Source organism: Leopardus geoffroyi, chromosome D1, assembly GCF_018350155.1.
Source record: "Leopardus geoffroyi isolate Oge1 chromosome D1, O.geoffroyi_Oge1_pat1.0, whole genome shotgun sequence".
NCBI lineage: Eukaryota > Metazoa > Chordata > Mammalia > Carnivora > Felidae > Leopardus > Leopardus geoffroyi.
In genome coordinates, this window is record NC_059329.1 from 52,644,170 (window position 1) to 52,659,453 (window position 15,284).

At 38.4% G+C, this 15,284-nt stretch overlaps 1 protein-coding gene across 4 annotated transcripts in view; it reads left to right on the forward strand.

Annotated features, from left to right (window-relative positions):
* TENM4 (teneurin transmembrane protein 4) overlaps positions 1–15,284 on the forward strand; it is a 2,911,279-nt gene that overhangs the window by 1,896,870 nt on the left and 999,125 nt on the right. For all 4 annotated transcript variants that reach the window (XM_045483835.1, XM_045483839.1, XM_045483838.1 and 1 more), the window contains exon 8: positions 2,500–2,562. The gene's annotated coding sequence lies outside the window, so the exon portion shown is untranslated. The remainder of the gene's footprint in view (positions 1–2,499; positions 2,563–15,284) is intronic.

Here is a 15,284-nt window from a genome sequence, read left to right on the forward strand (position 1 = left end):
TCTGGGGATGTTTAACTGGCAGAGGAGGAAACTCAGGGATTTGAACGAGAGTTGCTGTGGAAAAAAGGGAGTAGAACAGTTTGTAGGGTCACATGGGAAAGAATTAGGACCAATAAATGGAAAGTGTTGGAGGATCAAACTTAACTAAGAGATCATAGAATTTTGCGTACTTCAAGAGTGAGATATGCACATAAGTGCTCTACAATTGGACATGTGCAGTATGGTTCTGCAGAGATGGGAATGTTGAAGAATCTGAAGTACTATACCAGGAAGGCCAAAGACCTTTAAAGTCCCTTCTAGCCCTGAGGTTTGGTGGTCTTAAGAAAAGCAGATTAAGGCAAAAAGTCCAATGAGAAGACTGTCACTTGATTCTTTTCTCGTAAGGTAATTTTCAATGTCCTATTTAACCTCATTACTTTCTTATTCCAAATCCACTAAAGCCACCAACACAATTCATAAGCTATGTGCTTCCCCTGACACTCCTGTTTGGGCTACCACATTTTCCTTTCACCCTTGTATTGAATTTACAATCTCCCTTTACAGAGAAATTCATGGGAAAGTTTATATCACCTCCATAATGAACTCATATGAGTAGACAGATCTAGGAGATATAGGTAAAAGTATTTATTTTTAATATTTTACATTTACAGAAGCAGTGTGCACTTATTAGAGAAAAACGTAAAAAGTCAAGAAAAGTAATAAGTAGGAGAAAAGGTCTATAATTCAAATATACAAGTGACCAAAGAAAGTTAACATTGTGGATTTTCCTTCTTGTCATGTTCAATGCCTTTGTAGCATATAGATTCAATTTAACACAAGAGAGATCTTTCTGTATTTGATTTTCCAGCAAATAATTAAATGAGCTTTTTCAAGAGTTAAAAATTCTTCAGTGAAAGGACTGAATAACCATCTGTCAAGAATGTCATAAAGGGAAGTGCCATCTTTAGATAAGAAGATGATCTAAATGAGGCGTTGACAAAATTTTAATATAAATGTCCAGATAGTAAATATTTCAGGCTTTGCAGGTCATACAGTCTCTGTTCCAACCACTCAACTCTGCTGTTGTAGCACCAAAGCAGCCATAGACCGTATGTAAACAAAATGGATATGGCTGTGTGCCAATAAAACTTTATCAAAACAGGCTGTGTGCCAGTAAAATTTTATCAAAACAGGGCTGGATTTAGCCCATGGGCTGTAGTTTGCCAGCCTCCTAAACTAAACCAAATGGCTTAGCTAAACCAGGTAGCTTATTGGCCTTTTATAACTTCAAAGCTCTTATCATAACAAAAAGGAGCTGAAAGCCTCATTCAAAACTAATAAGAGTTTTGGCAGACCTCTGTAGTCACGTGAGTAAAGAGACAAGTTCAAGAAACTCCACCAAGACAGGTCTCATCAGGCAAACACTAATTTTTGACAATTAGACACCAGAAACCCAAGCCAGAAGGCTGAATAATAAATGGTCTTGAGAACCGAATAGATGTCAAAAATGAAGACAAGCCATTTGCACCCTATGAAGACAGAATCCAGGCAAGATGAATGGAAAGCAAATATTTACAATAAATTTAACTCAGTGCTTAGTATATAAATGCTTAATAAATAGTAAATTCTTCTATCATAGTCTTATTCATTCAGTCGATATTGTTATTCATCAGACATTTACTGAGCACTTACTATATGCAAGGAAGTCTACAAGGTACTGACAGTATAGCAATAAATAAGGTACATAACAATACAAAACTATAAAGACCAGATTCTTTGGTAAAATTTCACAACCCGAGCTATTAATGGTAAGGTAGAATTAGAAGTAAGATGCTGTAAGAACACGGTGGGCATGCACCTGAATCAGGCATAGTGGTCATTAGGGGCTTTTCAGAGAAGATGGTTGCTGAATGATTCCTGAGCATGAATGGAGTCAGGTTGTTGAGAGGTCTTATGGGAACTGGGAAGGCATGTCTTATGGGAACTGGGAAGACAGAGGGGTCCCCATATTCAAAGGCCTGTGGATGAGGGTGAGTGAGTAATTTTCTAGAGATGCAAATGAATTAGTAAGGCCAGGAAGAAGAGAGCAAGTTCAGAAGGCACAGAGCCTGGAATTTGCTCCTGAAGAGCCCTGTTAACCTGGTAAGCGGTTTTGCCTTGACCCTCAAAGTGGGAAGCTATTTTAAGCAGCGAAGTAGCTTGATGAGATCTACACTTTAGAAAGACCAGCAAGATGCATTTAATGGTACATTAGAGGGTTTTCATTAAAACTTTGCTGGTTCTGGTTGAGGGCTCAATGTGCAGGTCAGAAGGAAGAGCTGTACAAGAGACATATGGAGTTGTAGCTGAAGAAGTGGAAGCAAGGTGATTCAACTATGCACCCTCCCTTTCCTTCCCACCCCACACCTAAGCCTGCCTTGTAATACATTTCTATCAGAATATGGTCAACTATGTCCCTTGCTCACAAATATCTCTACTTCCACAAGAGTGACGACACTCTTCTCCGCTTTGTCTTTACAGATCTGTCATTGAGAGCGCTTGGATTTTCCACAGGTCCTTCTCCCCAGATAGCTGGTCATGTTGGTGAGTTATATGGTTCTTTATCTTCCGTTTATCACCTTTGGCCATGAGCGAAATTGTGGTAAAGGCTTGAGTTGAGTAGTACTTTTTTTTCTTTTTCTTGGGCTATTTTGTATTCATGATTCTCTGACCTCCTGCCATAGCCTTCAGAACTCTACCCATGCTTGTAGCTAGGTACAATATATAGGTACAGTGGGTATATAGGTATTCTATACACCTTTAGGCCAGGGTTGCATTGCTGATCAGTTGTGTCTCAACCAAGCGTTCGTGATGCATATATAAAGTTTAAATCCTCTAGAGATTTTTTGACGCTCCAGGGAATCCTGTTACAAACTGACAAATATATCTGAAAATTTTATAAGCACTCCTTTTTTGTTTTCTTCAAAATGTGATCATTTATTCACGTTGGAAGTGTGCCTAATGTTCAATAATGAAACTTTGCTACCACGCCTGCTTTTGTTTGATATTGATGAAATGTTGATGATGAGGTGGTTTGTCCCAGGTTGGAAAAGAATGAAAGGGGAGACATTAAAATGAGATATTTCAAGACTTCCTGAAAAGATTTCATAAGCGGCATTCCCATGGAAGAATGGAATATATTTCCAGACATGTTACCCATTCTGTTCTCTTCTTCAGAGCATGTTTTGTAGCTTTTGAATGATTGGCTGGGATATTGTTCTGGCTTTTTGTTCTGTTTTTTTTTTTTCTTTCTTTCTTTCTTTTTTTGAGGGAGGTTGGTTTTGAGTTTTGTTTATTAGGAGGGATAGTACCTAGAGGTGGGTGATAAGAAGCTTATCTTTTATTTCTATAAAGAAAAGAGTTTATTCTGGAGACTAAGTTGTTCCTTGCTTTTAGTGCAAAATATTTCTTGATGTGTAAATGCAGATTGAGCATAATAAATGTACTCAGAAGGAACAGTTAACATAACACATTTTTTTTCATGCCCACACATTTTGCCTGTATAACTAGTAATAATTTGAAGAAAACAGAGATAGGTTTGAAAAATATAATTCGCTTTATAATAATTTGTTTCTTTTTGTAGTTTTCTCCCCTCTATTACCACCATTGTCAACTTTTCACTACCTCTTTATGTAGTCCTGGGGCAATGGTTTTGGGATTTTCTGGGGCAGCCATAATTTTTTATCCTTTTCTCATTGATATATTTGGAGTCTCAGACCTTGTGCTTTGATTTTTGGTTCAGAAAATAAAGTCAGTACATGCCTTCCACCCACCCGTTTCCATATTTCTCCCATCCTTTCCCACATTCCCATCACCACGCCTCAGGAATGCCTCGCTGCTTTTACTTTTGGTTCTAGGCCAATTCCATTTCATTTTTCCCTTCAACTACGATGTAATCACTTCTGGATTGTCAGCACATTGTTGAAACCATTGATACACTCAAATCGTTTCGTTTTTTTAACACCGTAAAAAGCAAAATCAGAATTTCAAGTACATTTGAAAAACTTACCACACGTGTCTCAAAATCCCCAAATGCCATCCGAAATCAGTTGCAAGGAACATTTCTGGTGTGTCCATCAGCACACCTGTAGGAAATTATTTATAAATCTACAATACTGTTTAATTTAGTTCGATCGCTAATGCTAATATAGGACAGAGCAACGCATGTTTCAGTCCAGTTATTTACGTAACGAGGAAATGGTACATTAATTTCATTTGAAATCAGTTTTTGCCTTTAGGGCAGGTTGGAGAGAATAACTTGTCCATAATCTCGACACAAATGGTTCGTAGATATTCTGTAAAACAATAGAAAAATAGGAAGCGGTACTATCACAAGATGATTATGCCTTTAGATGACGTGTTTTGGTCATTCCCCTCAGGTGTTTGAGTGGGCTGGCAGATTCTAACTTTTCCATGTGAGACGCAAAATTTAAAAAGTAATAACAATAATCTAAGGAGCATGGTCGATGAATGCTTTGTTTTACTTTGAGGCTAAGTTTACTCAGGGTTAAAGACCAGTCTTTTCTCACCTGACATTTACCTCGAATGTTACATATTCCAGTAGACACTCAATAATTCACATTGGGCTAATGTTTTAAACTGCTGTATTGATGTGACATGAATGCTGTGAAAATTAAGTTATTGTATTTTGTTCTGCAGTGGTGTTGCTGTCAGATATTATATTTTTCTTAGTTTAGACATCTTTAACCACTGGCATCTCTCCTTAAAATGTATACCGATACCAGGAATACAGATCTTTTACCTCAGAGCTAAACCTGGCTCTTGGTCAGATTTCTCTTGGTTCTGGAAATTAGATGGTCCTAATTACTACTCTTGTGTCTTGAATGATTCCCACCAGAGTAGGCAACCTGGGTTAACAACTCGATGATAGAGCCTCCACAGGCCAGGATGACAGGAGTTGTGGAATTGGCAAACGCATTTCCTTAACTTCAAGACAGATTCAGTTATGAAATGGACCGTTGATTCAATTATAGTGTTTGAGGGCAGTTTCTGGTGTAGAGGCAGTGTACTTTTATTTATGTGCAAACTAACTTTAAAGACCTTAATCAACAGCATTAATTTACTCACATACACACCACTTATTTTAAATGTCGTGATCAAAATTCGAGTCTAAATCTTCGTAACCTTTGGGATTCTTTGGAATCTTTCGGCCGTCGGCAGTTACACATTGCATCCTTTTTAACACGTTTGCGAGCGACACCATGATTTCAAGGCCAATGGAAGGAGACTGCTGTTGGATCTGCATTAGCTTTGCGGTTAGAGTCATAGTTTTTTGCTTAACTGAACTAATTATCTCACGGGATTTCTTTTAAAAAGTCAGCCTGAGCTTCTGACAGACCACAGACACCCAAGTGGCAGATCTTCTCGAAGCATGACTGGACACCATCTACCTCTGGTAGACGTGAAAATTCTATGAATCACTAGAAGATATTTGGTGATTTGCACTGCCTTTAATTGCAGTGCTGGGGATGTGCAGATCATTGTCGGCCTGTTGTAACTTTTTGCTATGGTGTGACACCATGGTACAACCTTTCTGAGGATATTTTGAGCAGTTAGTATGTATCTAAATTCAAAAAGGATTGCCACCAATGTAAATATCTCATCCAAGATGTCCATTTGAACACATCTGCCTTCTACACACCACCAAGCTCATACACAGACAGGCAATAATAACTGTCACAAATTATTCGTCTTCCTAGCAGCTGGAGAGTTCTTTCCGGCATCCCTTGTAATACACATTCAGATTTCAGCAAGGGTTCCTCCTAGAATTAAGGAAATAAAGCAATTAACATTTCAAAGGATACACATCTGTAGAAACAAAAAAAGACAGAAGCTGTGAACAATCACTTTAGTACCTATAAAGATCACTACCTACAGTGTTTCCTCTTTTGTTCTTTCTCATCCTCCTCCCTGTTAGTGTTTGTGTGTAATTTTATTACACGCTGTAGTACAATAGTTTCGGGTTGGAGTATTTTTCTCTGAGTCGGTACCTAGGGTGACCACACATCCAGCCCAGAATCATCCATGTATGCCTGACACCCACATATAACTGTTAATAGGACTCTGTCTAGCTCTCAGAAGATCCAGGTTTGAGTGACAAATTCTACAAATGGAGAAGGAGCCCCAGTCAAATCATAAAATGCTTCTGGCTGAACAAGTGCCTACACTGTCCTTCTGTCCATCAATCCAGGTGGCTGAGGACTGAGGAAGTGTCATTTTCCTCATGACACAAAGAGAAAAGGAAACTTGGGCAAACTTATCCAAGGAAACTAAATAAAGCGTTTCGGCGGCCTCAGCTTGGGAATGTGACAAAGACTCTTGCAGGCAGCCTGGGTGGCAAGAAATAAGGTGGTGTTTGCTGTGAAGAGGCAGGCCTGGCACCGAGAAGGCAAGATGCCAAGCAGGAGCCCCTGGGTATGTGTCATCCTGCGGGACCCATGCTTAGTTCTTACCGAGTCAGAGAATCTGTGTTTTATGAATATTGCAGTTGCACTGGTGCCCCTGTTTCCTTTGTTCTTTTCCTTTGGGGTTTCCTTTAGTGCTTGGCAGTGTTATTTTGAGAGATGTCAATCGCTCCGCTACACAAATAGGCAAAGGCCTTTCTCTACCCCGAGCCTACATTTTTAGAGGCAGAATACCATATTCATGGGAACCTGGCATCATCCCCAGGAGCATCGGGGATCCCAAACCACAGGGGACGCAGAACTCACCAGGACCCAGTTCTGGCCATCTACATAGCTGAAAACCAAGCCACGCTCTGTGCATCGTTTAATGCGTAGAGTATTCCCTAACCCTTATTCTATCGCCATTGGCCTTCGTCTCTCCCTGCCCTCCCTTCCATGTTTTTTCTCTATTTCTTCTTCCAGTCCCATCCTCCTTCAGGGCCTCTCTCTTCACTAATTGCAATGCATCTTTGGTGGAAACTGATGGCCCCTCTTAATTTTAAAGATAAGCAAACTGAATATTTTAAACTGTCTCTAAATGGAATCAGAGGAACAATGATGTTGATTTTGAACTAAAATATTTTTATTTTATTTTAAATGCATTTGTCACTAGCTCTCCAGGTAAAAATTGCTCTTGGTTCAGTGTGCAGGGTTTTAATGATCTTTTTTTTCCCCTCTCTCTCTCATAATTTGGCTACAGTTTGTAAGCATGAGGCTTGCAAACCCAGCTTCGTGCAGAGGAGGCGGCCGGGGAAGCACATTGGTCGCTAGGCATGTGCTGCATATTGTGGTAAGGGATGTGTTCAGATAAGCAGCAGGGTGTTCTAGAGACCGTGCAGGCATCTCTTGGACAAATATTTACAGGGTGTCTACTGGGTACCAGATGCTGCTGGGCCCTGCAGGTTCAGTGATGAAAAAGATGATTAGATGAATCTCAAGATGGATCTCAAAGATCAATAAACAGCACAGGTGTAAGAAGATGGCCACATCTGGCCTCCACGTCTGACTTAGCCATTGACTTAGCCGTTTACTTGTGGAGCATTTCGGTGTGACTTCACCGCTCTGATCCTCAGCCCACCCCCCCCCCCCCAGGGGACATGTGCAGGACCACTCAGAGAGAGTTAAAGGATTGATTTGAATCAATTTTGCATATTCTGATTGGTTGGGATGGAGGCTCGCTATGGGTTTCTTGTTTTTCTACAGGAACCGAGTCATTCCAGCACATTTGTTTACAATGTTTCCTTTCTGGTGCCTATGTGCCCAGCCCCCAGTAAACGTCTTGGGCTTCGGTATTAACTCTCTTATGGGCTTCCCTGGGCAAAAACATTACACACATTTGCTGCATTTTCGTTGCAGGAGGTAGAGTGTGTGTGCTGTGTGTGTACCTTTACAGGAGGGAGAGAGCATGAGGGAAAGGGCATGAGGATTCCTCCAGACCCCACCTGTGTCTTTTCCCTTATAATCCAGCTGTGTATTCTTTGCTACGTTACTGTTAAATCTTAGCCATGGGGACAACTAAAAAAAATCCTTTCTAGATACTAATGAAGAAATGGAAACTAACAAGCGTTGGTGGAACCCTTGTGCACTATTGGTGGGAATGCAAAAGAGTGCGACCATTGTGCGTAATGGTATGACTGTGCCTCAAACGATTAAAAGATAGAATTACATATAGTCCAGCAATTGCACTCCTGGGTATATACTCAAAAAAATTGAAACCAGGATCTCAAAGGTGTATTTGTACACCTATGCTCATAGCAACATTGTTCCCAGTAGTTAAAATGTGGAAGCAATTCAGGTATCCATCAATGCATGGACGGATAAGCCACATGTAATACTCTCTCTCTCTCTCTCTCTCTCTCTCTCTCTCTCTCTGTCTCTTTGATTCCATGTACATGCGGTACTTAGAGTAATCAAATTCATGGAGACAGAAGGTAGTTGTCAGGGGCTGTGGAAAAGAGGAAAGCAGGAGTTAATTGCTTAAAGGGTATTGAGTTTCGGTTTTGCAAGACAGAAAGAGTTCTGTAGATAGATGGTGGTGATGGATACACAACAGTACCTGTGTGCTCATTGCCACTGAAATGGCACTTTAAAAAGACTAATATAATAAATTTTATTTTTTTCACAATAAAAAAAAAGAAAAAAATGCTTTCCCTATTGGAAAGATTTGATGCCTTTGTTGAAAAATAAAATGACTGTATAAATGGAAGTATTTCCATCTCTCTGTTCTGTTCCATCAATCTATTTATTGATCTTTATGTCAAGACTACGTATCTTGAATACTGTAGGTTTATAGTAAGTCTTGAAATCAAGTAATGTTAGCCCTCCAACTTTTTTTTTTCCAGATTGTTTTGGATATCCTTGCATTGCCATATACATTTTAGAATCAGTTTGCAAATTTCTACCAAAAAAAAAAAAAAAAAAAAAAGCCTCCTGGGATTTTGGAAGGGCCTTGTGGAATCTATAGATCAATTTAAGATGAGTTGATTTCTTTAGAAACCGAGCATGGCATAGCCCTCCATGTATTCAGATCTGCTTTAATTTCCCTCAGTATTGTTTTGTACTTTTCAGTGTACACATTTTCCACATATTTTGTTAAGTTTATTTCAAAATATTTTATGTTGTATAAACACTATTATAAATGATACCTTTTATACATTTGCTGCTAGAATATACAACTATAAGTGATTTTTGCATATTGACATTATGCCTACTATCTCACTAAATACATTAGACCTAATGTATTATATAGTCTAGGGTTTTTTTTTGGATTTTCTAGATAAGTGATTACATTATCTGCAAGTAGAAACAGTTCTGCTATATTCTAATTTTTTTTTTGCTTGTTTCTTGCCAATATTTCTCTTTTAGTTATGATGTTTACCGTAGGATTTCTGTGGGAGTCCTTCATCATGTTATGGAAATTCCCACCATTCCTAGTTTTCTGAGAGTTTTTTAAATCATGAATGGGTTTTGAAATGTATAAATTTCTTTTTTTGCATCTATTAAACTGATCATGTGTTTTTTCCTCATAAATTTTGTGGTAATATGGCAAATACCATTAACTGATTTTTAAATGTTAAGACACCTTTGCATGGTGGCGGGAACAAAACCTATTTGGTCATGTTGTTTTATCCATTTTTATACTGTTGATTCAATTTGTTAATCTTTAGTTAAATAGTTTTGCATCTATGTTCATGAGAGAACTTGTCTAATTTTTTAATGTTTTATCATGTTTTGTCAAGTTTTGGTGATGCTGGCTTCATAAGACAAGTTGGAAAGTTTTTCCTTCTCTTTTCTGAAGTAATTCATGTAGATGGTTTAAATTTCTCTTTTAATGTCTGATAGGATATTATTTCTTCCCTTTGATATCTGATAGGATTTGCCAGTAAAGCTTTTTTAGGCCTACAGTTGCATTTTGCTTGTTTGTTTGTTACCAGAATTTAATAGTAAATTCAATTTATTATTAGGTATAGCATTATTCAGGTGTTCTATTTTGTTTTCTTGAGTAAGTTTTGCTAAGTTATATTTTGAAGGAATTTGTCTAACTCTTGAGTTGTTGAATTTGTGGCACAAAGTTATCCATAATATTTTTTTAATACCCTTTCCATGTCTATAGGATCTGTAGTAATTATCCCACATTTTTGCCCAGTATTAGCAATTTGTGTTCTCTCTCTTTTCCTTGATCAGTCTAGCTAAAGTTTTATTAAATTTCTCAGACATTTTAAAGAATTGACTTTGTTAATTTTCTTTATTGCTTACCAATTTTCTATTTCCTTCATTTCTACACTTATTTTTACTTTTTTTTCTAGTTACCTTACATTTACTTTGCTATTCTTTTTTTGGCATCTTAAGCTGAAACCAGAGATCACAGATCATTTTTAAGCATTCTTTATTTTTTAAGTGGTTTGTTTATTTATTTATTTATTTATTTAGAGAGAGAGAGAGAGAGAGTGTGTGTGTGTGTGTGTGTGTGTGTGTGTGCGCGTGTGTGTGTGAATGCAAGTGGGAGAAGAGGCAGAGAGAGAAAGAGAAAGAATCCCAAGCAGGCCCCGTGCTGTAATCATGGAGCCTGATGCAGGGCTCGATCTCACGAACTGGCAGATCACGAACTGAGCCAAAATCAAGAGTCAGACACTAAACTGACTGAGCCACGCAGGTGCCTGTCTTCATTTTTTTTTTATTTTTTATTTTTTTTAAATTTTTTTTTTCAGCGTTTATTTATTTTTGGGACAGAGAGAGACAGAGCATGAACGGGGGAGGGGCAGAGAGAGAGGGAGACACAGAATCGGAAACAGGCTCCAGGCTCTGAGCCATCAGCCCAGAGCCTGACGCGGGGCTCGAACTCACGGACCGCGAGATGGTGACCCGGCTGAAGTCGGACGCTTAACCGACTGCGCCACCCAGGCGCCCGTCTTCATTTTTAATACAAGTTTTTAAGTCAACAATTCCCTCTAAATACTGATTTAGTTCCATCCCAAAATCTTTAATATGTTGTATTTTTATTAACACTCAGATCAAAATGTTTTCTAATTTCCCTCATTTCTTCTTTGACTCATGTATTATTTAGAAGTCTGTTGATTAATTATCAGGTTTTTGAGATATTTCTAAATATCATTTTGTTATGGATGTCAGTTTAGTTCTACTGAGGTCAGAGAACATGCTCCTATATGTTATCAATCCTTTTCAATTATTTTTTTTAATTTGTTATCTGAAACATGGTCTGTCTTGATGAACACATGCACTTGAAAAGAACGAGTATTTTTTAGTTGTAGAGTTTTGTGTTCTATAAATATCAATTAGGTCAAGATGGTTGATAGTGTTGTTCAGAACATTTATGTTTTTGCTTTCTTTTTTTTTTACTAGTTGCTGTGGAAAGGATGTTAAAGTCTCCAGCTATGACCAGAATTACCTATTTCTCCTTTTAATTATGTCAATTTTAAATGTCTTCTTTATGAGTGTCCCTTTATCATTACGAAGGGTCTTTCTTTTTCCCTGATAAAGCTTTTTGTCTTGAAGTCTATATCAGTCCAGAAATCTCACAGAATTTGAACAGGGAAAGCTTATAGAAAGAATTATTAATTAGTAACAGGATTAACCACTAAGTGGCAAAGAGGCCTCTAAAGAGCATAAGAATAACACGTGTGTGTGTGTGTGTGTGTGTGTGTGTGTGTGTGTGTGTGTGTGTGTGTGTGTTTAGAACAGCCACTGCTTCTGGGGCTGAGGGTTAGTACCCAAGGAAGAAACATATTTTGAAGAGCGTAAGATTTAGACTTTGTTGGAAAGTGAGTGACTTTGGCACACTGGGTGACAGGGAAGTTCACTGGAGTGCCACAGACCAGAGCTGGCATGGCCTAAAGAGCACACTACGGCCCTGATGAACTTCACTAGAAAATTGCCTACTGAGGTATTCCTGAGGCTCACTGGAATGCCACCTTCTGTGGTGACAAATGAACTCTCTGGGAAGACACCTGCTGGAAACTCCACTGGGAGGATGCCTCTAAGAGGCGCCTGCAAGAGTCACCGGAACGCTAGCTGGGCTGCTAATGTAAGCTTGCTTACAAGCTCCCCACAAGGGTGCCACTGACCGTTAAGACTGAGTACCGACTGAGTCCTGCACACACCCTGTTGGCCACCACACGCCCCAGGAGAAAGGAAGAAGAAAAGCACACCAACCAGAAAGAGAACAGCCCTTTCCTCCTGCAGTGACCCTGCAGCGCCCTCTACTGACAAAACTTACCAGAGGCGGCAAAGGTGAACTGTGTCCAGGGTCCACCTTCAGTACCACAAAGCAGGCCACGGAGGATGGATTGGAAACTGATGAACAATATCCATAACTGGCAGTAGGCAGTTTGTTTGCTATCAAATCAACTAGCTCAACCTTTCTATTTACTCTTTGCATGGTTTATCTTTTTCCATCCATTTACTTGCAACAAATCTGTGTCTTTGTATTTAAAATGCATTTCTTTTAGAGAGCACATATAGTTGGTTCTTGTCTTTTTTTTTTTTATCCATTCTGCCAGTTTCTGACTTTAATTGGAGTGTTTGCTCAGTGTCACATTTATTATAATTATTGATATAGTGCAAGGGTTTTAAGTCTACTGGTTTACTATTTGTTTTCTGTTTGTCACCTTTAGTTTCTGCTTCTTTAGTTACTACCTACTTTAGGATAGTTTTTTTATGCTTTTTAGAATTCAATTTTATCTTATATATCAAAGTTTTATTTATATCTCTTTGCAAATTTTAAAAAACGTTTATTTGTTTATTTTGAGTCTTTGCAATGTTTTAAGTGACCACTCTACTGACTACAATATATATTGTTAACTTTTCCCTTGAGAAGAGAAATTTAAGAGTTAATCTTGTAACACGTGTCATAAAATGTAAAAACCTTGTGACCCCAAAGGTCCACTTATCACTCCTCACCTACTTTTGTATTTATAGTTACTACCATATTATTACAACTACATACATTATAAGCCCCATAAGACAGTGTTATAATGTTTGCTATAAAGAGTCCTATATATTTTCAATAATTTAAGAGAAAAATATAGTCTATTATATGTACCCATATATTTATAATTTCCAGTGCTTTTTATCCTCTCCCCAAAACTCAAGTTTCCATTGGGTATAATTTCATTTCAGCCTGAAGCACCCCCTTTACTATTTCATATGGCATGGAGTTTTTCTAAATTTTTTAATGTTTATTTATTTTTGCTCTCAAAAGAGAGGGGAGGAAGGGCAGAAAGAGAGAGACACAGAACCTGAAGCAGGCTCCAGGCTCTGAGCCTGACGTGGGGCTCAAACTCACAAGTGGTGGGATCATGACCTGAGCCAAAGTCTGACGCCCAACCAACTGAGCCACCCAGGCACCCCATATAGAATAGATCTTTTGACAATAAATTCTCTTAGTTCTTTTTCCTCAGTATCTTTATTTCAGCTTTATTTTTGGTACAAAATATCAATAGACATTCTTATTCTGAGTTAATTGTTTTTCTTTTAGCGCTTCAAAAATATTTGCATCACTTTCTGGACTCCATAGTTACTGATAAGTAGTCCATAAGATTCTGCCCTTTATGCAATGTGTCATTTTCCTTTGGGTGCTTTAAATATTTCTCCTCACCTCTGGTTTTCAGCAATGATGTTCAGCAATGATGTTTCGACCATGATGTTCCTAGCTGTGATTTTCTATGTATCTTTCTTACTTGGAGTTCTCTGCATTCTTGAATCTGTACATTTGTCTTTCCAAAAGTTTGGAAAATCTCAGCTGTGTTATCCAGGGTTCTTCAAAGAAACATATATATACACATGAGGAGATTTGCTATAGCAATTGGCTCACATGATTATGGAGGCTGAGAATCCTACAATGTGCCGTTGTAAGCTGGAGAAGCAGAAAAGCTGGTGCTGTAATTCAGTGTGAGTCCAAAGTCCTGGGAATCAGAGGCTGACCATGTAGGTCCCAGTCCAAATCTGAAGGCTAGATGTCTGAGGAACCCTGATGTCTGAGGCCAGGAGAAGATGGATGTTCCAGCACAAGCAGAGAGAGCAAATTCTCCCTTCCTCCACCTTTTTGTTCTATTCAAGTCCTCAAAAGATTGGGTTGGTGAAGGTGATCTTTCTTTTTTCCTCAACCAATTCAAATGCTAATCTCCTCTGGGAGGATTCTCACAGACATACCCAGAGATAATGTTTTACTAGTTATCTGGGCATCTTTTGGCACAGTCAAGTTGACACATAAAACTAGCCATCACATCAGCCATTGTATCTGTAGATAATGTTTCTGCCCCATTCTTTCTTTCCCCTCCTTCTGGATATCCAGAGGAAACCTCTTACAATTCCCTGATAGTTTCTTTGAGTCTCCTTTCATTTTTTTCAGTAATTTTCCTCTCTGTTCTCATTTTGAATGAAAACTCTCCTCTGTCATCTCCCTTCTGCTGTTAAGCCCATCCGGTGTATTTTTCTTCACATATTTAATTTTCCAGTTTGATAATTTCCATTTGGTTCTTTTTGATAATGTCTTTCTTTTTTAATATTTTTTATCTTTTTATTTGCCATGAGCATATTTTCCCTTATTTCACTGAGCACAGTTATAATAATGGCTTTAAAAGCCTCATCCACTAATTCCAACAATTAGATAATCTTAGAGTCACTCCCAGTTGGTTGTCTTTCCTCTTGCACCTGGGTTACAATTTCCTGGGTCTGGTACATCAGGTAACTTGGGATTTTATCCTGGTCCATGTGACTATTATTTTGTAAAGCCTCTGGATTTGGTTACAGTTCTGTAAAGGAACTGTTTTAGCAGGCAGTTAACTTGGTGTCTTAGTGTTCTCCAGAGAAATAAAAGCATTACATGTTATTATTATATAGATTTATTTTTAAAAATTGGGTCACACAATTATGGGGCTGTCAAGTATGAAACCTGTCGGACAGGCTACAGGCTGGAAACTCAGACAGGATTTGAGGTACTATGTTAAGGCAGAATACTTTCTTCTCCAGGAAACCTCAGCTTTTGCTCTTAAGGCCTTCAACTGATCAGATGAGGCCCACTCACATGATCAAGAGTAGTCTCCTTTACTTAAAGTCAAGCTCTTCTAGATGTTAACTGTATCTACAAAACGCCTTCACAGGCATCAGTGTTTGATTAAGTTACTGCTTACTATAAGTTAACCATCTTGGTTAGTCTCACACTGCAAATCTTCGCAATTACGGTAAACATGCATCCTTCAAGCTTTAGGTACAAGCTATTCTCAATATGTCCCACACATGCAAGAGTAAGCCAGACACTTGACAGAGCTTATAAACAGAATATGT